The sequence below is a fragment of the Oncorhynchus masou genome, chromosome 1 (genome assembly GCF_036934945.1).
Source record: "Oncorhynchus masou masou isolate Uvic2021 chromosome 1, UVic_Omas_1.1, whole genome shotgun sequence".
In the NCBI taxonomy this organism is placed as follows: Eukaryota; Metazoa; Chordata; class Actinopteri; order Salmoniformes; family Salmonidae; genus Oncorhynchus; species Oncorhynchus masou.
The window spans coordinates 66,781,704-66,807,377 of record NC_088212.1 but is presented as its reverse complement, the minus strand read 5'-3'; the positions used below and the strand labels follow the sequence as shown (position 1 = coordinate 66,807,377).

At 42.1% G+C, this 25,674-nt stretch overlaps 1 long non-coding RNA gene across 1 annotated transcript in view; it reads right to left on the bottom strand.

Moving 5' to 3' along the window:
• Window positions 1–21,982, bottom strand: part of LOC135548678 (uncharacterized) — a 46,861-nt gene extending 24,879 nt beyond the window's left edge. The window contains exons 1-2 of the long non-coding RNA XR_010456871.1: window positions 21,894–21,982; window positions 20,344–20,399 (exon numbers count right to left, since the gene is read on the bottom strand). This is a non-coding gene — a long non-coding RNA (uncharacterized LOC135548678). The remainder of the gene's footprint in view (window positions 1–20,343; window positions 20,400–21,893) is intronic.
• Between the last annotated feature and the right edge of the window lie 3,692 nt (window positions 21,983–25,674).

The following is a 25,674-nucleotide window of genomic DNA, read 5'->3' as shown; positions in this document are numbered from 1 at the left end:
GAACCGGGCCAGCGGAGATGGACCGGAAAGGTAGTGCGTGATCCAGAAGGAGAGGCCTGAGTAGTTGCGCTCACCAGTAGCCCTCCCCTTACTGATGAGCTCTGGCTTTTACTGGACATGAGGTGACAAAATGACCAGCGGAGCCGCAGTAGAGACAGAGGCGATTGGTGATTCTCCGTTCCTTCTCCTTGGCCGAGATGCGGATACCCCCCAGCTGCATAGGCTCAGCATCCGAGCCGGCGGAGGAGGGTGGCAGTGATGCGGCAGGTGGCAGTGATGTGGAGAGGGGAGCAACGGAGAACGCGAGCTCCTTTCCACGAGCTCGGCGACGAAGATCAAACCGTCGCTCTATGCGAATAGCGAGAGCTATTAAGGAGTCCAGACTGGAAGGAACCTCCCGGGAGAGGATCTCATCCTTAACCTCGACGAGGAGACCCTCCAGAAAACGAGCGAGCAAAGCCGGCTCGTTCCAGTCACTAGAGGCAGCGAGAGTGCGAAACTCAATAGAATAATCCGTTATGGATCGATTCCCCTGACATAGGGAAGACAGGGCCCTGGAAGCCTCCTCCCCAAAAACAGAACGGTCAAAAACCCGTATCATCTCCTCCTTAAAGTCCTGAAAATGGTTAATACACTCAGCCCTCGACTCTCAGATTGCCGTGCCCCACTCACGCGCCCGTCCGGTAAGGAGAGAAATGACGTAGGCGATGCGGGCTGCGCTCCTGGAGTAAGTGTTGGGCTGGAGAGAGAACACCACATCACACTGAGTGAGGAATGAGCGGCACTCAGTGGGCTCCCCAGAGTAACATGGCGGGTTGTTGATCCTGGGCTCCGGAGACTCGGAAACCCTGGAAGTGGGCGGTGGATCGAGGTGGAGTTGGTGAACCTGTCTTGTGAGGTCGGAGACTTGGACGGCCAGGGTCTCAACGGCATGTCGAGCAGCAGACAATTCCTCCTCGTGTCTGCCTAGCATCGCTCCCTGGATCTCGACGGCGGAGTGAAAAGGGTCCGGAGCCGCTGGGTCCATTCTTGGTCTGATTCTTCTGTTATGTACTTGAGTGAAGACCCAAAAGCGGTTTTAACAGAAAACAGAGTTCTTTAATGAAAAACAGGAATGGCATAAATCCTCTTCCAACGTTGACAATGGAACAAAAAGAACGTAGTATAGTGCAGGATGCACCTGCCAGGCAGACTCCGACAGGATAGGACAAGGTGGAAGCAAACGAGACGACAGCTTGCTTCTGGCATCAAAAACACAAACAAGAATCAGACACTGAAAGTAGCAGGAACAGAGAGAGAAATAGAGACCTAATCAGAGGGGGAAGAGAGAACAGGTGGGAAAGAGTGAATGAGCTAGTTAGGGGAGATGTAGAACAGCTGAAGAATGAGAGACAGAGAAGGTAACCTAAAAAGACCAGCAGAGAGAGACAGAGTGAAGAGAAAGGACAGGAACAGACATAACAAGACATGACAATTGTTCATAGACAATAGATTAATTCAATTTTAAGCTTAATGTCAAATATGTCTTATGTAGTAAAATGTACAGATGTACAATCTTATTTTGAGCCAGTTTGCTACAACAGGAACATAATCCTGCTGCAACCGGAAATGTGAATTATTATGTGAATTATAATAATGGACATTTTTGTAGGGATTGATACATTTTTCGTGAAATCAAGTCTGATATTTTTAAGTGGAAATTACAAACTTCAGAAGTCTTTTTAAACCTCAAATTGAACAAATGTAAACCTCAAATACACTGCAAGTTAAAAGTTTTCATGCTGCAGGGTGATCAAATGATGATCCTACATCTGTATGTGTAAATCTTAATAGTAAATTACACCATTGAGCTTTGCTGGTATAACTAATTATGTAAAGGCAACAGATTTATGAAGACTTAAGACAGTGTATGCCAGATTAAACCTCTGTAAATTCAATATTTGGTTTGTGGCTTAACTAGGATATATTTTCATGGAAAGGGAAAACTCAGATGTCTCTTTCCTTGCCTATGATCTTCTTTAACACAACTGACCTAGCATCCTTACTGAGATGTTTGCCAACGTCAATAGCCCTCTAAGTACAGTATAATACATTGTGGACTGTTATGTTGACATGCAGGGGGACTGTTTGATCAAGAAAGATTTATAAATGCATCACAGTAATACCTTACCCATATATTAAAGAATGGTAGGGTTAACTGACATCCTGTCGAGACATAACAACCAATGAAAAGGCCATTAAAACACATTGGGCCATACTTGTGAGATTTAGAATAAGTTTAAGTTTAAACGTTTTCTCTGTCTCAAAATGCACATCATCCAATTAAAATAATCGATGTAGTTGCACATGATCAAATGACAGTGTTGGTGAGTAGTGAAGTACATGTAGTTCAGTTAAAATAATTGTAATTTGCAGTAGCTTGGCGGTAGTTGAACTAAATTCAAATCTTGGTAGTGTTTTCAGTAAGTAATTTCCATGTAGCAGCAATCTAGCTAACTACTGAAACTACACACTCCTTTTTTGCTAAAATTAAATTAAATATGGGTGAAGAAGGCAAGAATTTCCATAATTTTTTCGGTATTAATCAAACCTTCCTAATTCTCACTTGAAACATATTTTTGGGGTTTAATCCTTAACAGTCTAAGCTAACATATTGAATTGTTTTAAGATGGTCATAGCAAGGATCATTTAGCCTTTAGATTTTTTTTAGGCATAAAAATGTATATAAATAAAATATTCGATTAAACATTGAACTTGACTTACTGCTATTAGTTCATAGAAACACATTGCATAGCAGATTCATACATGGAAAAACAGATATTAAAATAATACATCAAAAGGAAGTTTGTTTTAAAGTGTCTGTCCTATACCTTTAAACCAATTTTTAGCCCCATTTAACCCCCAAAAATTGGCACGAAACTAATTCCATATATACTTTTATTAATGTTTTTGAACCGGTACCAGGCTACCTTCAGACAAGTCTTGTGAGATTTGTGGGCGTCCTACAGCAAAGCATCCACTGACATGTACGTGTTCGTGAGAGTCTTACCTTTTCATAGCGGGGTCATATTAGTGTGTAGGCCAGACCGTTCGGACGCTACAGACGTTTTCCTGAGAAAAACGATTTTCGGGATATCTCAGGGTCTGACAACCACCGCTGTAGCTCGGCCACCTTCCACCACAGGTGCGGAAGACTGCCATTGGCGGATGCGGTGGATTGAGACGCAGCCCATAAAACAGATATCTGTAGCTTAAACTGACAGATTTGTTCTATTATGCTAATTCGATATCAGCGGGGGCGCAGACGTCGACTCTAGGGGGTTGTAATAGGCTAAAGTACAAATTATGTTCATATCTGACTCGAGAGTGATCTGTTCTTGCAATTTGTAGTCTATGACATTTCAGATTTAAATATGATAATTTTTCATGAAGTAGCTTGGATGTTGTGAACTATTTTTTCAAAGTAGCTTTGGTTAAGTAAACTAGATTTTTTTATTAAGGGTAGTTTTAGTGTAGCCTAATTCCTTCCAGTGTGAAGTAATTGGTACTGTGGTAAACTATGATTTCAGAGTAGCTTCTCCAACACTAGCTTTCCCCCATAAGATAACTGGCCAATTAAAAAAACATAATTTTTGTAATTTAGCAGATGCTCTTATCCAGAGTGACTTACAGGAGCAGTTAGGGTTACATGCCTTACTCAAGGGCACAGACAGATTTTTCACCTAGTCAGCTCAGGGATTCAAACCAGCAACCTTTCGGTTACTGGCCCAATGCTCCTAACAGCTAGGTTACCTGCCACATAGCCCTAAACTAACACATTTCATATCAACCTATCAAAGATCTTAAACTTCATATCCACCAACCAATGGCATTTCTTAAAATAGGACAACTTGGCCTCCAGAGGAATATTTTAAACGTTCCTGGTGGCACTTCTATGTAATATAGCCTATTGTAGCAAAAATTATTTATCTAGTAGACTGTGTCAGTCTGTAAAAGGGACTCCAACAATTTGTAATCTTATGTAAATTGCAAGGTTTTGGCTACACTCCTCTTCTCAACACACTGATGCAATAAATGTAATTCTACATTTCAAAGGGGGGGGGGATCATGTGAGATTCAAACCCTTGCCACAATCTGTGACAATTACATGAAGCAAGGCACTCTCCACAGAGAGTTATTTGACTTTTTGACCAGTCAGTCAAACACACATGATCTAGTTGCTTTACTTTTCAGAACCTGCAGTTGGACAAGGACGCTTTCATGAACAGGTGTTGGATCACGTCCAACTACGTAGACAATTTTAATTGGCTGGTACGGAATTTGAACCAGATATAATCATGGCTGTGTAGATTAGCATAGGGCTAAATCAACCAGGTTATCTGATGGGAACAGCTAACGTAGTGTTTGATCACATGCAACTACGTCAATGATTTTAATTAATTGGCTGATGCGCATTTTGAGACGGGGAAAAAGTTTAAACTTCAACTTATTCTAATGCTCACAAGTATGGCCCCCCTATGTTTGCATACAGAACATTCCAGCCAGTTCTGGAAACTCTGACAACATACTTATCATTCTAATGAAAGCAATAGAAAAACATACATTAACTTGGTCATGCAATCCTAAGAATGATTATAGTAGGCCAGTGAAGACAACAAGCCATCACTCCATTCATTATTAATCCTCCGAAGAAGGCAGGGATGGCACTGGATTGATTATACATATTCCAGAGATGAGATGGCTCTGGCTGACACTGATGAATGACCCCTGATCCCCAACCAGGGTATCTTCCACCCCCAGCAGCCTCTCCACAATGCATGGCTCTGGGAGACAGACAGCAGCAGCCATAGCCACAACACTGCACAGTAGTGGGCTAAAAAGCGAAAGCTCTGGGCTTCTGGAATAATTTAACCTTAATGTGTGGGGCTCTGTCTGTCCTAATCCGTAGTGGCTGGATATGAGGAGCGCTGAGGCTGTTCTGTCTGTGTGTGGGAACACTGTGATCTGCTCTGTGTATGCTATGGGTAATTTTCACCATCCTAAATGTCATCTGGGATCTGGGCTGGGGGGTGAGACGGAGGGGACCTGGCACATCGACAAAGCTGGATTAATGCCTGGTGCTTTGGCCTAAACCCTGTATTTTCAGAGGAAGAGGGAGTGAGAGGGGGAGAGAGGCAGACAGAAGCAATTTAAAAGATTGTGGTGGAGAGAGGGACAGAGAGAAAGAGTGATAGAAATAAATAAATAGGGAGAGAGAGAAGAGAGAGAGAGGTCAAAGTAAGGCTCTTTGGCACTTCTCTATATGACTGTAATTTCACACCTGCTCTTTGATGTGTTCACCTCTGGCTCAATCTGATGTAGGTCTCTATGTTGAGAAAAATGTAGGTTGTTCAGGTGACGAGTAGCCTAGCATTGGCTAACATAGCCTAACATTGGTTGATGTTGGTTAATGTAACCTTGAGAATGGCATTTAACACTTATTTGCTCCAGGTGTGCTGTACTACTATGGCTGACCCTGTAAAACAGCATATTTCACTGCACCTATCTGGTATACTGTATGTCACAAGGAAAAGTCTTTCCAAAAGTTATGTTTTGCTATTTGTTTAATTAGTCCATTGTTGATGTAATCCCAAAATGTTTAGCTTGTCAGCACTCAAGTTTTCAAGATAAGTTTTCAAGAACTTTCAAAATACAGAAATCGTCCCCATATGATGCATTTTGCAGCATTTGATGCTGGGGCATTACATATCTTGAAAACTTGAGTGCTGACAAGCAAAACACTATGTCAACAATAGACTAATGAAACAAATACCAAAATATAGTTGTTTAATATTTCCCTTTAATGTCAAGCTCAATGACTGGAGAAAGGGTGACATTTTGTGATGCATTAATCCTTAGAAACAGGGGATTTTGTATATCTCAGCTGACTGCTGTACTGTACATACATTGAGGTCCCTACCAACAGTGAATAAAAAGGAATCTATCACCTGACATCAGGTTCCACCCACAGTGCAAATACAGCAAACTGCAGCTAGAGTCTCACCCATTCCAGCACAACAGTTGTATTAGGGGTTATTTTCTAGTGTTGAGGTAGAAACAGCAACCAAACAAAGCACAGGTATAGGAATAAATCACAGAACTCATTCAACAGAGACATCTCCGCATCCATGTTCATCACTCATACGGACGGAATGACTTGTTGGTTCTTCTGACGTCAGACCAATCTATCACTTGCTCAGCCTTTATCCTGGTCACACAGAAATGTCCTCAGCCCAGGGCAGAAGAGTGTTTGTTTAGGCGTGCAGATACGTGCATAGAAGCACTCAGTGTCCCAGGTTGGGATGGGTTTCATTTTGTCAGCTTGATACTGCAGCCCCACCTTTCTTCACATCAAACTATGGACTTAAGTTAGTCTTCAAGGCCACTGATAAATTCGTCATACCAGATCATCATTGGCAATTCATCTATACCAGTGTAGGCTGCTGGAGAGGAGGACGGCTCATAATAATGGCTGGAATAGAGTAAATGGAGTGGTATCAAATACATTCATGTGTTCCATTCCATTCAATCCATTCCAGCCATTATTATGAGCCATCCTCCTCTCAGCAGCCTACACTGGTATAGATGCATTGCATGGAGAAGGCCAATGATGATCTGATATGATGAATTTATCAGTCTCCTTGAAGACTATCAAATGTTGTCCTACTATCTACAGCACATTTGCATTATTCGAACTGATCTTGCAAAACACATCCTCTCCCCTAATTTCTTTGGTCTCAATAGTGCAGGAAAGTGAAAATGATATGGTTAAAGATCTAAAGTACACATGTGGGCTTGACTAAAGGAAAAACAAAACCCTGTTGTGGATAAGATTTCAAAGCCTGCATATTCACTTCAAAGTGACTTCAGATTTCAAGAGGTTTGTAGTACCTCCATCCACACTCCCCTCAAAGAGTGGGTAGTGCAGCCCACATCCATATCCTTCACATACAGATGTCTGCTGGACCACTAGTCCCATAAGAAAACTGCATGCAGGACGCTATTCAACAATACTCCCTTCATGTTCCAAAAAAAAAACTCAGTCTAGATAAGGGTGTCTCCTAAACAAATACATGTAATGCAAAATATTCTCTGACGTTATGGTATTGCATTGTTTTGTTCAAATTTAGTGATGTGCACTCCATAGGTGAACACTAATTAGGGTCTTGAACTCATCCAGTTCAGAGAAGCCTTCTGACAGATAAACACAAGGCCCTCCTTGAAGAGTCCCTGAGTGCCCTTGAGGGCATATCTCCAGTTCTCTTTGAAACTCTTATTTCAATTTTTACTAATGACATGCCACTGACTTTGAGTAAAGCCAGAGTTTCTATGTATGCCAATGACTCAACACTATACACGTCCGCTACTACATCAACTGAAATGACTGCAACTCTCAACAAAGAGCTGCAGTTAGTTTCAGAGTGGGTAGCAAGGAATAAGTTAGCCCTAAATATTTTGAAAACTTAAAGCATTGTATTTGGAACAAAACACTCACTAAAACCTAAACCTCAACTAAATCTTGTAATAAATAATGTGGAAATTTAAACAAATTGAGATAACTAAACTGCTTGGAGTAACACTAGTTTGTAAACTATCATGGTCAAAACATATTGATGCAGTAGCAGCTAAAATGGGGTCTGTCTATAATACAGCGATGCTCTGCCTTCTTAACAAGGCAGTTAACCCACTGTTCCTAGGCTGTCATTGTAAACAAGAATTTGTTCTTAACTGTCTTTAGTTAAATAAAAGTTAAGTAAAAAAAAAAAAAAAATAGCATCACAATTAACAAGGCAGGTCCTACAGGCCCCATTTTTGTCGCGCCTTGACTACAGTTCAGTCTTGTGGTCAGGTGCCACAAAAAAGGACTTACGAAAATTGCAATTGGCTCAGAACAGGGCAGCACGGCTGGCCCTTGGATGTACACAGAGAGCTAATATGAATAATATGCATGTCAATCTCTCCTGACTTCATCACTACTTTTATTTATGAGAGGTATTGACATGCTGAATGAACCATGCTGTCTGTCTAAACTACTGGCACACAGCTCAGACACCCATGCATACCCCACAAGACATGCCACAAGAGGTCTCTTCACAGTCCCCATGTCCAGAACAGACTATGGGAGGCACACAGTACTACATAGAGACAAGACTACATGGAACTCTATTCCCCATCAAGTAACTGACGCAAGCAGTAAAATTTGATTGAAAAAAAACTGATTAAAAAAACACCTTATGGAACAGCGGGGACTGTGAAGCAACACAAACCTTGGCACAGACACATGCATATACACACACTATGACACGCTCACAAACACACTGACCTACCAGGATCAAGTCAACAGATGTTCATAGAACACATAGCAGTGTGTAACGATTGTCGTCGTGAGAAGGAGAAGAGGACCAAAGTGCAGCGTGGTACGTATTCATAATATTTTTAATAAAGATGAATACTGAACAAAAACAACAAACCGACAAACGAACAGCTCTGTAAGGTGCAACAAAAACACTAAACAGAAAATAACTACCTACAACCCATAGTGGGAAAACAGGCTGCCTAAGTATGGTTCCCAATCAGAGACAACGATTGCCAGCTGCATCTGATTAGGAACCATACCAGGCCAAACACATAGAGATAGAAAACATAGAACACAAAACATAGAGTGCCCACCCCAACTCACGCCCTGACCAAACTAAAATAGAGACATAAAAAAGGAACTAAGGTCAGGACGTGATAGTACCCCCCCCCCCCCTAAAGGTGCGGACTCCGGCCACAAAACCTAAACCCATAGGGGAGGGTCTGGGCTGGCATCTGTCCGCGGTGGCAGCTCTGGCGCGGGACGTGGACCCCACTCCACCTTAGTCTTGGCCGACTTAGAATGCCCACCCCAACTCACGCCCTGACCAAACTAAAATAGAGACATAAAAAAGGAACTAGGAGCGACGACCCTCGCCGCCGACCTCGGACTGGGGACCCTTGCAGTGGGACCCGAATATACGGGAGACTCCGGCAGCGCCGGACAGGCGAGGGTCATCCGGCTACGCCGGAGTTAAGGACAGCTCCGGCAGCGCTGGAGTGACCGGCCGCTCCGGCAGCGCTGGAGTGACGGGCGGCTCCGGCAGCTCCTGACTGATGGGCGACTCCGGCAGCTCCTGACCGATGGGCGGCTCCGGCAGCTCCTGACCAACGGGCAACTCCGGCAGCTCCTGGCCGATGGGCGGCTCCGGCAGCTCCTGATCGACGGGCGGCTCCGGCAGCTCCTGACCGACGGGCGGCTCCAGCAGCTCCTGACTGACGGGCGGCTCTGGCAGCTCCAGAGAGGAGGGCAGCTCTGGCAGCTCTGGACAGGAAGGCGGCTCTGGCAGCTCTGGACAGGAAGGCGGCTCTGGCAGCTCCGGACAGAAGGGCGGCTCTGGCAGCTCCGGACAGGCGGGAGAACCTGGAGGGAGGAGACGGAGAGACAGCCTGGTGTGTGGGGCTGCCACAGGACCCACCAGGCTGGGGAGACCTACAGGAGGCCTGGTGCGTGGAGGAGGCACCGGATGGACCAGGCTGTGGGGGAGCACTGGAGCGCAGCCTTGGCACCACTCCTCCAGGCTGGATGATCACTTTAACCCGGACCCTCCAGAGTGCAGGCACAGGTTGAACTGGCTGTGGGGGAGCACTGGAGATCTAGTGCATACCACTCGCACCTCTCCCTTAGGCTCCAAGCCCACATTCGCCCGGCACGGACGGAGCGCAGGCATCGGGCGAACTGCACCTTCCCAGCACCACGGAGACACAGCACACAGCGCCGGCGCAGGATACCCTGGGCCGAAACGACGTACCGGAGACCAAACACGCTGAGCTGGCACAACATGCCCTGGCTGGATGCCCACTCTCGCATGGCACTTGCGGTGGGCTGGCCTACAGCGCACCGGGCTATGAGCGCGTAATGGCGACACCGTGCGCTTGACCGCATAACACAGTGCCTGACCAGACCACTTCTTTCAGTAAGCACGGGGAGTTGGCTCAGGTCTATCGCCTGACTCCGCCAATCTCCCCGTGTGCCACCCAAAAAACATTTGGGGGCTGCCTCTCGTGCCTGTTGCGCTGCCTTGTTTGTGTCTTAATTTCAACCAGTTTGCTACAGTTTCAATTTAATTCTCACAGTCTTGGTACCACACATTATTTGATCTCCATTCTTGAGTGCATGTTAATCAGTGGAAGGCAAGCCCAAGGTAAGGGGTATCCGGAGCTGGTTTCTCTGATGATGGGAATTAATGATGAAATGAGAGGATACTTCAGCAACAGCTCTGCCCCATCCTGCTCTACTGTTCAACAAAATGCTCAATACTCATCTGATTTATCTCAGTACTTCTCAAAAGTCTGACTTATCTGTCTCACAGACACCAATATACTTGATGAAATACACCTCTGTAAAAACAGTGTACTACATTTATGATCGGGCTCCAGTATACTATAGCTGAGAAATACTTTGAAACTTTGACTCACATATGTAGCATTTCTACTAACAATGCAAGTATTGAGTGGGAACTGGGACCTTTTGTCAGATCAATGTGCTTGAGTGCATAGCTCCCTGTTGCCATTAAAAGCCGAGGCCTCCTTCGAGGTGAAAAGGTCAATCGAGTTGTCCTGGCAACCTGTTGTCTGGACATCTGTGAGAACTTATAGAAGAGATTAAATAAAATGGTTACTCAATGTGTGTCCGAAGAAGGCCTCCGAAGAAGGTCACCACCCACTTAAATCAGCATTACTATTGCGGCCGGAGAAATATCCAGGGTATGCCTTAGTGAGCCTTGGCTTTTCAAATGTCACTTTCTGTATTTCAGGCCTCGCCCAGTCTTTATAGAGCATTTTAATACCTGCATTCATATGTTGGGACTGGTAGACAACAGGCCACCCCACGGAGAAGGATTATTAACACCATGGGGGAACAAACAAAAATATAATGGGGTTTGCATGGTATAAGCAGTAGCAAAGAGTTTCTAAACTAAGAGGCCCAAAATCGTGATACTTCCAAGAACGCTTGGGAAGCAGACTCGGCAGGCCAGAATGGGGTTTGAGAAGTCAATGAAGGCACAACCTAGACTGGAGCAAAATAGCTGAACATGTTATTACTCCAACCTCGTGAAAGTGACAAACTGACACGTTTTCATTTTCGTCAAAACTCCTTTATATTGAAGGAGCACCTTTGATTTAACGGCCTGCACATGCCCAGTTTTGCAAAAAACAACCGTTAGACCTGATGACGTGTTTCTACGCATGAACCTATTGCTACTATTGTGATCAGGGGTTTGTATTGGAGAATCAGATTCTACATATCTTCACACTAAACCACCTTTGGTATGAGGTCAAACAGCACCACATAGCTGGGATATTTTCACAATATCTGTATATCAATGTCTCTGACCCATTATCTCTTAATTAATTATACCAAATTCACAAACACTGGTGTGAGAACAAAACTATTAAATACTCATCTGAAGTAATGACCCAGTGGATACATTTTGAAGAGTGAACATCCTAGCCCTGCACTGCTATGGGAGAAAGACCATTTTAAACAGTAGTATTATATCAGTAGAGTGCATTCTCTCAGTGTTTTAAACATCTGATTATGTTCAAGGGATCAGCACATCTCCATCATTCTCATTTGGGAGCAATAACATTCACTTAAATTCTTTACTTAAACCCCAACAAAAACAATAGCCTTTGCAGGGTCGTTGCTAATACTCTCTATCATATCAGTGTTGCGAAACAAATACGCACAGATTGCCGTTTGCAGAATGCAGATTTTAAGCCCTTGTTCTGACCTGAAGCAATAGTTCAAGCACCCATATGCTGAAGAGAATGGACATGTGTTATAAACAGTGGCAAGGACTGGTTACGAGTGTACCATGTGTGTCTGTGTGTAGCTGTATTAAAAAGGAAAACAGAAATATGCAAATAATGGGGCTGACTTAAAATGATTGTTATTTAAATCCTTAAATGACAGTAAAATATACAATCTGGGTTCAATTTTCATTACCTTGTCAAAGACAACATCTCTAGCTGGAGTCAACACTCCTCTTCCAGAGAGCGAGTGAGCTCAGGGATGCAGGCTCAAGGTGAGCCGACATCAAAAGAGACTATGGACCTGTTGCACAGCAGGTGAGGCCTGGCTGTAATCAGCCTGATAAAAGCTGGCTTGTTGGAGAGGGTCTGCTGAGTGATCTCATCAGGAATTCCCATTAGCAGAGAAGGAAAGGGACCAAGGCTGTCCTGTCCTGTCTCTCTGGCAGCTGGGTTATGTGACATCTCTCTCAGAGCACTGAGATCAATGACACTACATCTATTGCCTCATAAGCAACTGCTGAAAACTTCATCACCATACTCCTCATTGTTCCTTCTGGTTCTAACATACCGATAGTCAAACATATGATGATCAAGTCTACTAAATCTTCCGAAGCCAAGATGCGTAGCCAAATTGGATGAAATTCTTGTTTGCAGTCATGTAAGGAAAAACACAAATTGATAATACTCTGGGGAAAAAATCTATTTGCGTCAGAATTGTTTTATGCGAGATGGAAGAAATCAAATTGTTCCAATCCATATGATACGGAAGAAATCAAAGACAAAGCAAATCGCACGACATGTGTCTGCAAATGCACTTTCATTAAGGAGATGTTTGTGTTATGACTGAGTCTGACTGACTCACTGACTTTTTATCAGATTGTCTACCGCACAATTTATTCTTTCTGATTTATCACAGTGAGTTCTCCCAAAGCCCGACAATGCTAGACAATAGCAAAGCTTACTCATCGGGCACAATTTGGGCCCAGGTACCAGAGCTGGCATTTCTATAGCTCTGTGCGAACAGGATTCTTCTAGCACCACAACCCTTTCAGCTTCACAATCCCAACATGCCCTTGGAATCCAAGAGAAGCCTCTGGGACTTTTCTTTTTTGTCTAGACAGTGTGTGAACTGCTGTCCCTGCTAAAGATTAAGGCACAATGATATCAGGGGGAATTCAGCGCAGGATTTTTAATAAATGGAATGAGGGGGATTCATTGAGATAATGTGTTGTCTGGGCGGGATGATACATGAGCACTCCTGCATGGAATAGTTTTCTCCGGGATGCTACAGTATGTTTGCCAAATCTAGAGAATACAAAAGACCATTAAAGGGATCATATATAATCAGAACTGTGTTCAATTATTTTTATGTGAGCTAAGCTACTATGGTTAGGTTACAATTAGCCTAGACAATTCTTTAGGCCTATTGTAACACTGTCTCATACAAAAATTACTGGCCTTACCTTTCTATAAAGATAGTTGGCATCCTTTGATGCTTCTATGGAAGGAGATGGAAGTCATACACAGCTTTGAGTTTGAGTTTATTTTTATTTTTACAGGGACAGTGCACATTAATCAACGTTTCAGTAAAAGTGCCGGTTTTAGCCAGCCGGCTAATTTTCAACCGCAGTCCCTGGGCAGGTTATTAAAAACAATTACAATATAGACAATAGCAACATAGAACAAGCAAGACATAGCAACATAGGACAAGCAAGACGTAGCATACAGACAGAGCAAAAAGCATCAAGACAAAATTCATAAAAGCAACAAAGTTTTTCCACACCTCACAAGCTACAGACAACAGACAACATGGAAAGCGGCAACACACAGCTAGGGACCATGTTCACAAATCTGATTGACCTTTAGCCATGTCTTCAAGCATTTTGTGAAAGTGTGATATGTGGTGCAGTTACAGTGCCTTGCGAAAGTATTCGGCCCCCTTGAACTTTGTGACCTTTTGCCACATTTCAGGCTTCAAACATAAAGATATAAAACTGTATTTTTTTGTGAAGAATCAACAACAAGTGGGACACAATCATGAAGTTGAACAACATTTATTGGATATTTCAAACTTTTTTAACAAATCAAAAACTGAAAAAATGGGCATGCAAAATTATTCAGCCCCTTTACTTTCAGTGCAGCAAACTCTCTCCAGAAGTTCAGTGAGGATCTCTGAATGATCCAATGTTGACCTAAATGACTAATGATGATAAATACAATCCACCTGTGTGTAATCAAGTCTCCGTATAAATGCACCTGCACTGTGATAGTCTCAGAGGTCCGTTAAAAGCGCAGAGAGCATCATGAAGAACAAGGAACACACCAGGCAGGTCCGAGATACTGTTGTGAAGAAGTTTAAAGCCGGATTTGGATACAAAAAGATTTCCCAAGCTTTAAGCATCCCAAGGAGCACTGTGCAAGCGATAATATTGAAATGGAAGGAGTATCAGACCACTGCAAATCTTCCAAGACCTGGCCGTTCCTCTAAACTTTCAGCTCATACAAGGAGAAGACTGATCAGAGATGCAGCCAAGAGGCCCATGATCACTCTGGATGAACTGCAGAGATCTACAGCTGAGGTGGGAGACTCTGTCCATAGGACAACAATCAGTCGTATATTGCACAAATCTGGCCTTTATGGAAGAGTGGCAAGAAGAAAGCCATTTCTTAAAGATATCCATAAAAAGTGTTGTTTAAAGTTTGCCACAAGCCACCTGGGAGACACACCAAACATGTGGAAGAAGGTGCTCTGGTCAGATGAAACCAAAATTGAACTTTTTGGCAACAATACAAAACGTTATGTTTGGCGTAAAAGCAACACAGCTCATCACCTTGAACACAACATCCCCACTGTCAAACATGGTGGTGGCAGCATCATGGTTTGGGCCTGCTTTTCTTCAGCAGGGACAGGGAAGATGGTTCAAATTGATGGGAAGATGGATGGAGCCAAATACAGGACCATTCTGGAAGAAAACCTGATGGAGTCTGCAAAAGACCTGAGACTGGGATGGAGATTTGTCTTCCAACAAGACAATGATCCAAAACATAAAGCAAAATCTACAATGGAATGGTTCAAAAATAAACATATCCAGTGTTAGAATGGCCAAGTCAAAGTCCAGACCTGAATCCAATCGAGAATCTGTGGAAAGAACTGAAAACTGCTGTTCAAAAATGCTCTCCATCCAACCTCACTGAGCTCGAGCTGTTTTGCAAGGAGGAATGGGAAAACATTTCAGTCTCTCGATGTGCAAAACTGATAGAGACATACCCCAAGCGACTTACAGCTGTAATCGCAGCAAAAGGTGGCGCTACAAAGTATTAACTTAAGGGGGCTGAATAATTTTGCACGCCCAATTTTTCAGTTTTTGATTTGTTAAAAAAGTTTGAAATATCCAATAAATGTCGGTCCACTTCATGATTGTGTCCCACTTGTTGTTGATTCTTCACAAAAAAATACAGTTTTATATCTTTATGTTTGAAGCCTGAAATGTGGCAAAGGGTCGCAAAGGGCCGAATACTTTCGCAAGGCACTGTATGTGTGTCTGATGGCAGTGTATTCCAGACATGCGAAGCTCTCACAGAGAATGCAGATTTACTAAAGGTGCTTTTCCTTAGGGGAACTATACAGTCACCTCTCATGGCAGACCTTGTGGATCTGCTGCCATATGTCTGGGTTTTCTGTTTAACAAAAATATTGAGTGGAGGGGGAGCCAGGCCATTAAGGATCTTTGCTCTGCAGGAAACTGCGCTCCTATTAGAAACACATTTTACATGTCTGAAATGTGTGTTTCGTGATCATGCAGAGACATTTATCCATCTGTGGATTTGTCATAGTAGCTTGAATGTCCTTTAGATCTATAAGGAGAATAACTAGTAGTATACAAACTACAGTCAAGCTACATGAGGAGAGAAGAAAAGCAGTATTGTGTCCCTCTACATCCCCTCAGCAGCTGATGTGCAGACTCAGAGTAACCTGAGCAGTCACCTGAAAGCTCCTGGGGACCATCTCTATTGACAGCTTGTCTAAATCCCTCCCAACAAAATGTGTCCTAATTTACAGGGTTAGGGGGCGAGAGGAGGCAAGGTCTCAGTACTGCAGGAGGCTTAGGAAGGATGGACATTAGGGGGGTCTAAAAGGGTTGAGGGCCTCATTGTATTCAAACCTACCTGTCCAGACAGGTTTTCTGTGCTACAAATCTATGACTGGGGAAAACATCAAACGCAAGGATAAAAAAACACCAAAAGAGAATATCAGAGTTGACATTTCCACATACAACATATGTCATTTCTCATGAATGCACAACATAATTGTTGGCTCTGTAGAAAACCTTATTGAGAGAACAATGTTTCATCTAATGCTCTATTGAGGCAAAGATTTGCCATTGTGCTGCTGGGTGTTACTAAACAAATGTGCACACAGAGACAGCTTTGTGCCTGCCTCCCTAGAGGTCATGTAAAAAAGGCTTCAACATTTCTCAGGGAGAAAAGAGCCACATAAAGAAAAGATAGAGCCTGCTGAACGCATTGCTTGACTTTGTCAAATCTACCTAAGGCATGGTCACCAAAGACAAAAATGTGGACAGGAGACCACTTCATGAGAACACTTCTGTCCACCATTCTTGTATTTGGTTATGCATTGTGAGGTACTGCTCTAAGCCTCATTACCTAGAATACTTTCTATAGTGTACAAACTATATGGTAAGGTAGGAGTGTGTTACTAATGACAAACTTAACGTCTTAAGATGGTCTTGGCTAATAGGACTTTTGGTGGAAGAATGAGAGCATTATCTACATGAAGCCATTCAGATGTGCCATTTCTTTCAGGGCACTCTTACAAGAGATGAGCCTAAGTAAGAATGGAGAGAAAAGAAACTGAAGATGGGAGAAGTGCACTGGATCTCATTTTCTCCTGTGGTCCCCAATGGCAGTACCTGCAGCTAACAATCCCTTTTTTGTGTTCACTGACTGGCTTGTTTTGTAAACCTGCCTCTCAATGCAATGGGTAGGCCTTGTGTATCTATGGCAATACAATGGGCTGCAACAAGTTGCATCAAGCAATTCTAAATATTGCTTCTGGTGGGTATGATTGGTGTGTTACAAAATATCTATAACTGAATATAAGCCACTTAGTTCACTGTTACCCTGATGGGTAATATAACACTTTCACTCAGAAAAGAGCAGATGGGTGGAGTAGCTCATAATCAAATAACTATATAATGTTGCTTGCTCTCATCATTCTGTCTGAAGAAATATTGAATTAGAGGATACAAGAGCCTGTTATTGCCCAGCTGTTGAGAGAGAAAGAGATATAGAGAGATAGAGAGAGATAGAGCAAAAGATCACACACCATGGATGATGTAGGCTTATTCACGGTTTTAGTCAGAAACTCAAAATAAATATTTCAATGGGAATTAAGTTTTGAGATTTTTCATTGTATGATCAAAATGAAGTGGCCCTAAACATAAAATGAAGTGAGAATGGAATGCTCGCTCGCACGCTTTTTAATACATCCCCTTATAAACGGTTTCTCCCAAATCAAGAGTATTTACATGTGTTGAGGAAATGCTTGGTTATTGGCACATGTAATTTAATTTCAGTTTCATTATTAAATGCAGTAATTTACCTGTTTGCATCTTCGAAGTGGATGCGATATTTAGGTGACATGAACACCTTCTGAGCTTACAAAAAATACAATTTGTTTGTTTCCTTTGTTTGTAATTTGAGCATCTCGGGGCTCCATGTCTGTCAGTGTCTGTCAGGTGCGTACTAGGAGCGCTCGCGAGTGAGCGACTGCCGAGATCCACTGATCTGTGTTGAACACGATAGGGAGATGAAGCCATTAATTTTCAATGGAGGGAAGTGAAGTGGGCGAGGGGACCATTGGGTGATGCGAGCATGGGAGAGGGAGCATGAACAGGGGAGGGGATTTCCACATAACACGGTAATTCGGATAGCCACTCTAGCTTCACCCTCATGCTATTGCTAGCAAGCAGGCTAAGTACACTCTTAGAAGAAAGGGTTCCAAAAAGGTTCTTCGGCTGTCCCCATAGGATAACCCTTTTTGGTTCCAGGTAGAACCATTTTAGGTTCCAGGTAAAACTATTTGGGGTTCCAAGTACCCTCTGGGGAAAGGGTTCTACATGGAATCTAATAGGGTTTTATCTGGAAGCAGAAATTGTTCTTCAAAGGGTTCTCCTATGGGGACAGCTGAAGAAATCTTTTAGGTTCTAGATAGCAAAGGGTTCTCCTACTGTATGATATGATAGCACCTTTTTTTCCTAAGAGTGTAGCACTCTCTAGCATGATTGCTAGTATGGACTGGTCAAGAATTTGGATTTTCGGCAGAAGCAAGGAGGGCAAATGACAACAGGTCATCAAGTCTTCAAAAAGAAAATCACAAGATTCTATGAATGTGATGACAACAGTAGAGCAACAACAGAAAAAAAAGACACACTAACGAGGAACAAGAAAAGAAGCAGAAGCACTTATTGAATGGCACAATTCAGAACCTGTATCAGAATTTGAAGAGGGCATATTCAGAGATTCAAATTTCCTACTATGAATTCTGCAAAATAATTTTTTGTTGCCAAGCCAGCAGTCCAAGATTAAGAACCTTTTTGAGTCTTTGTGTTGTGAGAACCTGAAGAAGGAGTGCATGTATAGAGAGTGCTCCCTTTGCCAAGCAAAAGATCTTAAAACATATGACTTTGATGCTGGTGAGCAGACATGGCGGTTTGAGTGGAAAACAGAGCTGAAGATAGAGAGAAGAAAAAAAATGACGGAAACATGGAGAAGTTCACTGTACATTTGACTGTAAAAGAAAAGATGTGGAAGACTTCTACAAAGGCTTGAAAGAGAAGTTGGGGAAAGCACGTGTACAACATTCAACACCAACATTGCAAACTGAGAGAATTAAAACCTCTATGGGATCAGTGTCCCTAAACAGGGACAGTTGTGGCTAAATATGCAATAATATGACTAGAATGACTTTGTAAACAACAGTCAACTTTCCGGGGAACATAGACATGTCTTATATGGGCAGAAAGCTTAAATTATTGTTAATCTAACTGCAGTGTCCAATTTACAGTAGAAATTACAGCAAAAAATACCATGCTATTGTTTGAGCACAGTGCACAACAACAAAACACTTTTATCACGGCAGGTGGTTTGATACATTACCTCTGAAGGTAAATAATGTACTTACATTCAGTAATCTGGCTCTGATTTGCCATCCTGAGGGTCCCAGAGAAAAAAAATGTAGTGTCGTTTTGTTTGAAAAAAAAATCTATTTTTATATTCAAATGTAGGAACTGGGTTGTACAGTTTGACCCCACTGCTGTCTCTGGCTCCACACCCACCCCACCCGGACAACTAGATGTGTGAAGGTTAGTGTCTTTTCTGTATGGAAGCTAATGATCCATTATGTATGACATTCCTGGGAGTGTGTAAACTTACATTTCCTATTACCATAGCATTTTTGTTCTCTATGGTTATGTTCTTGAAAATGGATACATTGACAAATTAGGCACATTTGAGCAAACTCCTGGCAGACTTGATATAAAATATTGTGTGGTGATGTAATTCTTCACTGGATCGGCCTGAAACTTTGCACACAGCTTCCATCTTGTGGACAACATCTAAATTATACCTAGAATCCTATCTCAATGTATGTAACCTTTTACCATATCTAATGTGTTGTATTGGGGTTGCAAGTAACCTAGTGGTTAGAGTGTTGGACTAGTAACCGGAAGGTTGCAAAATCGAATCCCAGAGCTGACAAGGTAAAAATCTGTCATTCCGCCTCTGAACAGGGCAGTGAACCCACTGTTCCTAGGCCATCATTGAAAATAAGAATTTGTTCTTAACTGACTTGCCTAGTAAAATAAAATAAAAAATATTCTCCTACATTAATTTCCACAAAGTTCAAAGTGTTTCCTTTCAAATGGTATCAAGAATACGCGTATCCTTGCTACAGGCAGTTAGATTTGGGTATGTCATTTTAGGGGAAAAAAGGGTCCGATCCTTTAAGTTAAAAGATACTCTGGGGAAAGAGGAGATCATCATGCATATTGACTTTGCAGAAGTAAATACACCAGTGAAATCCAGATAGTTTTGAATCTCACAAGCAGATTCTCCACACCTGTGTTGGATATACCAAAAATGATACAGTTTCACTTTGCTCACTGAGCTCTTCTATGTGGCATGACACCTCTGCTATCTGGGCCCATCTCTCAAAAACACTGACCTACTTCCTTGAGCTCTGCCCATTGGCTACTGCTATACACTTTGTGAGTGATGGGCCTTCAACCCAGTACAGCTCTAAAAAAATGTATACCATCTCTCTACCCTTCCCTTTGAAATGGGCTTCCAGAGAGTAGGCCGTCATTGTAAATAAGAATTTGTTTTTAACTGACTTGCCTCGTTAAGTAAAGGTTAAATGTTAAAAAATAAATAAAGTGAAAGACTCACATGGAATTTCCTAGAAGCCAGACATGGAAAAGGCCAAGATGATGAGGTAGGAGCAGCTGTGAAACGAAGAGCAGATGGAATTGTGACACAAGGCAAGGACCTCCCAAATGGAAGAACTGTATTTGAGGAAATGTCAAAATTATCAGTCAGCTATCCAAGCAGTTATATATCTCAGAGGAGGAGATAGCGTGCATGGAGGCCCTCCTACCAGATCACCCGGAGACAATCCGTGGGACAATGACGACATATCAGGTAATAGTTATGGGTCATTTTAGGTCAAATCTCACATTTGTTATACAATCATAGACGATGATAGACGATGCTATCATTACATATTTTAGAATTTCCTGTGTTTCCAGATCGTCACCGACAGTCCAGGAGAGATAACTTGGAGGATACTTCTGTTTCTTTCCACATCACTGCAGCTGTTTCAGCCCACATACTGATTCTGGTTGACAAAACAGACACAGACCAAGATGGAAAGTCCAACACATCTCACAGCGCCGTCCAGCTCATTGAAGATATAAGTGAAGCATTCATCGGAAAGTAGTGTGGTGGAGTATGATTAGGATGTTTACCCTGGCATCGTGCAATACGTTCACGTAGAGAGTGATGCTCTTGTCACGTTGGCCCCAACTGTTTTTTTTGTTGGCAGATGAGAGACGACATCATATGGTACAGACCCCAGCATAAGCTTGGAATTGTCCCTGAGCCCCATCCAGTGACCAAAAGGCACATGGAGATGGATACATTGGTCTGGGAGCAACTTAGCTCTCTTTCTAAACCGTAGATGCCCTTGGAAACTCACTATACAGTACATACAAAGCAGGACATAAAATCATACATTAAATAAAACATGTGTAGCTCTCAATTAACTCATCCCTCAATATATTTGTGCTAGAATTTCTAGTTGTTATGTCTGTGTGTGTTCTTATGTTGAAAAGGTGCTAGCCAGTGTTTTGGAATCTTACTTTGGCTTATATTAATTAAATGTTTAATAATGGTTGTTGTTCAACATGTTTGCAATAAAATAATGTTATGTCATTTCCATATCCACATTTCCACATGTCATTTCAATCACAACCCATATTTTCGAGGTAAATTAGTATATTATGTATAATTTACACTGAATTATTTGTTTTAGATAGGGAAATCATATGGTTGTTATCATAATCTCACAAAATGGATGGGTGGAAATATCTTATTTTTCATGGTAAATACATTTTTCAGCTGTCACTAAGGCAAGTTGATACATTCAGGCGTCATGTTGAATTATTAATATTAGGAAAACATTAAAAATCACTTAAAAGAATATTCAATACAATGTATGTACAAATGTATAAAAAATGTGTTATAAATAAATTGTATGATATTTCATTTCCAACTAAAATGAATGTTTAATGACATCATGGAACTGACATTTGCCTATGGCTGTCTGGGAAAAAGATCAAAAATAAATACATTCCTGAATAGTACGATCGTATCCATTATTAGATATTGTTTCTAGACAAATCAAAGACAATTATAATACTGTTAAATGTATCACCCACCAATGTGGCTCGAACAGCATCCGCAGGGACGCGCAGCTCTCCAAAATTCCCAACCAACGCGGTTCCACATACTGTACACGTCCTCTTTTCATTTGGATGTGTTCACAGTTGGAATAATTGTTTGAGCCGCGCTGAGAATTCGAAAAGTATAAAAGCCAACGGTCCAATATTATAGCACGCCGCTGTGCATAAGCGTACACGTTTTGGACTCTGATAGGTGCAACTAGTAATAGCCCTACCTTGCTGCCTATTTTCCTGCAGTACTATGACATGTATATTAATATATTAATTTATTAAAAGTGTTCCTGCTTTGAGTTTACTCCTAGAATGTTACACTATTTCTATTTAAATGTGCAGACATTGAATATGCCTGTTGCATAATGTAATGAATGTTTTTGGTTAAGAGTATAGATGGTTAATGGTTTGGTCCATATGATAGAGGCCATTTGTATAAAGATACCTGTTTTTCAGGTGTACTTCAGTTCTGTTTTAGCTCAGGTACGTGAGTTGTGGGGAAGCTGAGGGGCAATAGGCTGGTATGCTCCAATCTTCTATAGTTGGCTTGGGGTAAGCCTGATTCATTCAGTGTTTTGACAGTATTTGAAATCTGTTTATTTTGTAAATATCTTTCTAGACCTACGTAAATATCCATTGCATTTCGTCAGCTGTACAACATTTTCACTGTGAATTAACTGGATACTATTTTGCACCTGATCCTGCTGCCTCCTGTTACTCACTACCCTTAATATGGCTGCTTCAACATTTGGGCCCTACAACAGACTCCCTCATCACCCCCAGATACGTGGTGAGTCCATGGCCCATTTACTCAAAATTATTTCTTTATGTAAAATAAAACCCATTCCTCCCTCACCCTACTGTCCAAAGAGGAACAACAAGCACACCGTATACATTTGATAAAATGAGTGTTTCTCACATTACAGTCGTAGTTCAGGAGTGTGAGTTCAGTGGCACAGAAAGCAGCGCTGAATGCGAGCCGGTTTTCCAGCAGACCAGTCATGCATGATGAGCACAAATCACCTGTACGAGCTGTGAAACCCGGACTTAATAACAAACAGCAAACAAAATCTGAATGTTACATTCACTATAACACCAACATTTAGTTAGTCGATGGATAAACATGACAAGCTCCTAAGTCGTTATATAAATCTTGTATAACAGAGAATCCCAAGATTTGCTAAATACCCTCCCACACTCTTCCTTATGGAGGTCTGGAGGAGAAATGCACAGGCATGCAACTGGAGAGGGAATTCACCTCACGAGACCCCTCTATCACAAGGAGGTGAAAGGTTGATTGATAGAAAATGGAAACAGCCTATCAGAAGGTTGCACTCACTGGCACGTGACAGGTCTGGCAATGGGACCTTTTGTTTTCTTGCAGCAGCCAGAACATTTTGTCAAGCACTTTCCTTTCACAATCACTTCCTATACAAGCTGCTTGTGAGAAAATAAAAGAAAAAAGTGCAATCAGGGTGGCCGTTACTAGGGGCAGGTCTTCACATTGCAGGTCATGGCCTATGCCATACAACCCCACACAGCTTCACCATTCACATGACCGGAGTGGTAATAGCAGTTACTCATATCTAGCATTATGTTTTCATCTGGGTTTGTTCACATAGAAAAAGCTTTATGCATGATACGATATTACTATGGGGCTGTGTCTGTCAAGGAACAATAACGCACTGAGATGTGAGTCAGGTAAGAGGTGTAGAAATCTGACTACCTCCCCTGAACCTTCTCTGTCTGCATGACCTGACTGGACACAGCTGTCTCTCTATGCCCATCCTGCCGCTCTGCTGCTTCACATCGCCAAGCTAAACTGTGTGACACACCACACATAGTTCACACTCTTCCACCTCCCCTTCAACTGCCCTGAGCAGAGAGGGGAAGGGAGACGGGAAAGAGCACCGAAAATCTGGTTTAAACACAGGATGCATTATGATACCACTACAGCTCTTAATTCTTGAAAAAGTACATTAGTTCATCCACTGCAGTCTGCCTAAGCCTCTTGGGACGAGGAGTGTCTGGACTCAAAGACATGAGAGACATGCAGAATCATCACGGATGGGACACAAATCCCCTGAGACTGTCAGGCAGCACAAATGACAGGAACAGCAACTGAGGGATCAGCAAGTCCCCTTTACCGCGGGGCAGGGGAACAGGGGCTTTCATGCCCTCATTGCAATGGCAGTCTGAATAAAGCCCTTCACAATCTCTTCTTTTTGCCCATGTTTTGCTGAATATGTGGCTGGGTGGCAGCTGCAGGTTGGGTGATAACAGCAAGGCTCTGTTTGCGAAGAGCTTTTGTAGCTGCTTCGCTTATGGGCAGGAGATGACAAGATGCCTTCCCCCTTTGTGTGGCAGGGAGAGAGCCGGGGGGTATGCAGGGACAGGGTTCACATGGGGCGAATGAAAATAAATGCTTCAGTGATGCAGCAGACGTCAAGTCAAGCTGGGACACAAGCACCTTTTCCAAGCAGCTGATACACTTTGAAATGATCACCAGGTGCAACTTAATATGTCATCATATTCCACAGTGCAGAGATCAAAAGGAGAATCTGTGGATGTCAGTGGATATGCCAAACCAAATCTGCCATTTATTAACAATTTCACAAGTACCACTGACCTGCCCATCTCCAATAGTCAGGCTAATTCTGATCCAGTCCGTCTGAAATGGGACATATTTGGGGATTACCATATAAGAACGTCTACTGTATTACCTGAGATCTGCCTAACACAATCCCCTCTTATGTAAATTAAAATAGAGTATGAATACTTTTCCTTAACAGAAATCTCAGCAAGCCTCAGAAAACGTCATATTACAATGCATCTGAAACCATCCCAAGGGACCATGAAACATCTCTATTGCATTTGAATAGCCTATATATGCAAATTGCATAGTTGTTTAAGGAGACATACTGTAGCCAGCCATATATGTATGTAAATGTGAAATGACAACTGGCCACCCTCTTCACATCTATACGTTATACTCTGCTGCCCATCTGTGGTGGAAGCACGAAATAGCCCTAAAGTTAAGAACCCCCACTCATCAACATGTTATAAAACCATGCCAGATCTTTGAATATCCATTGTTTCTCTGTTTTTGGTAACAATGACTTTCCATATTTCATCTGAAGGTATTTGTCTCATATGTACTTGTATTAGAATTAGATGTGGTAAGAATGTACTGTTTGTGGCTCATATTTCAATTTGGCTGTTGGTATGGAAACATATTTTACTTAGACACAGGCAGTGATGGATCTTTATTAGATTAGATAGTTTGTTATTTTTGGTTGATACTTGCTTTGTAACTACACATTTTTGTAAATATACATTGTAACAACATTGAATTACAATGCTTTGGTGCATTGTAATTATGTTTTCCAAGAATACACAAACATATTATTTCGGAATAATTACATACTCACAAGATTGTTACAGAGTAGTTTATCAAGTTATTCCTAAAGAAATAGAACAGTAATGATTAGGTAAATACTGTAAATATTTCTAATAAAATGTCAAAGACATACTGTTTTGTGTTATTTGTTTGCTATGTGATGATCCTACATGCCACACTGAATGTTGTATCTTCCTGAGATAAATAGGCTACACATCTATGCATTGTAACACACATTATTGACTTGGTCCATTACAAGAGTTCCACAGATGAGTCCAGCACAAAGATTCGAGTTTACTGCCCACATGTGTTGTGATACAACATATATTCCTGCTGACTGTATTCTATTTTGCCATTGGCTGAATC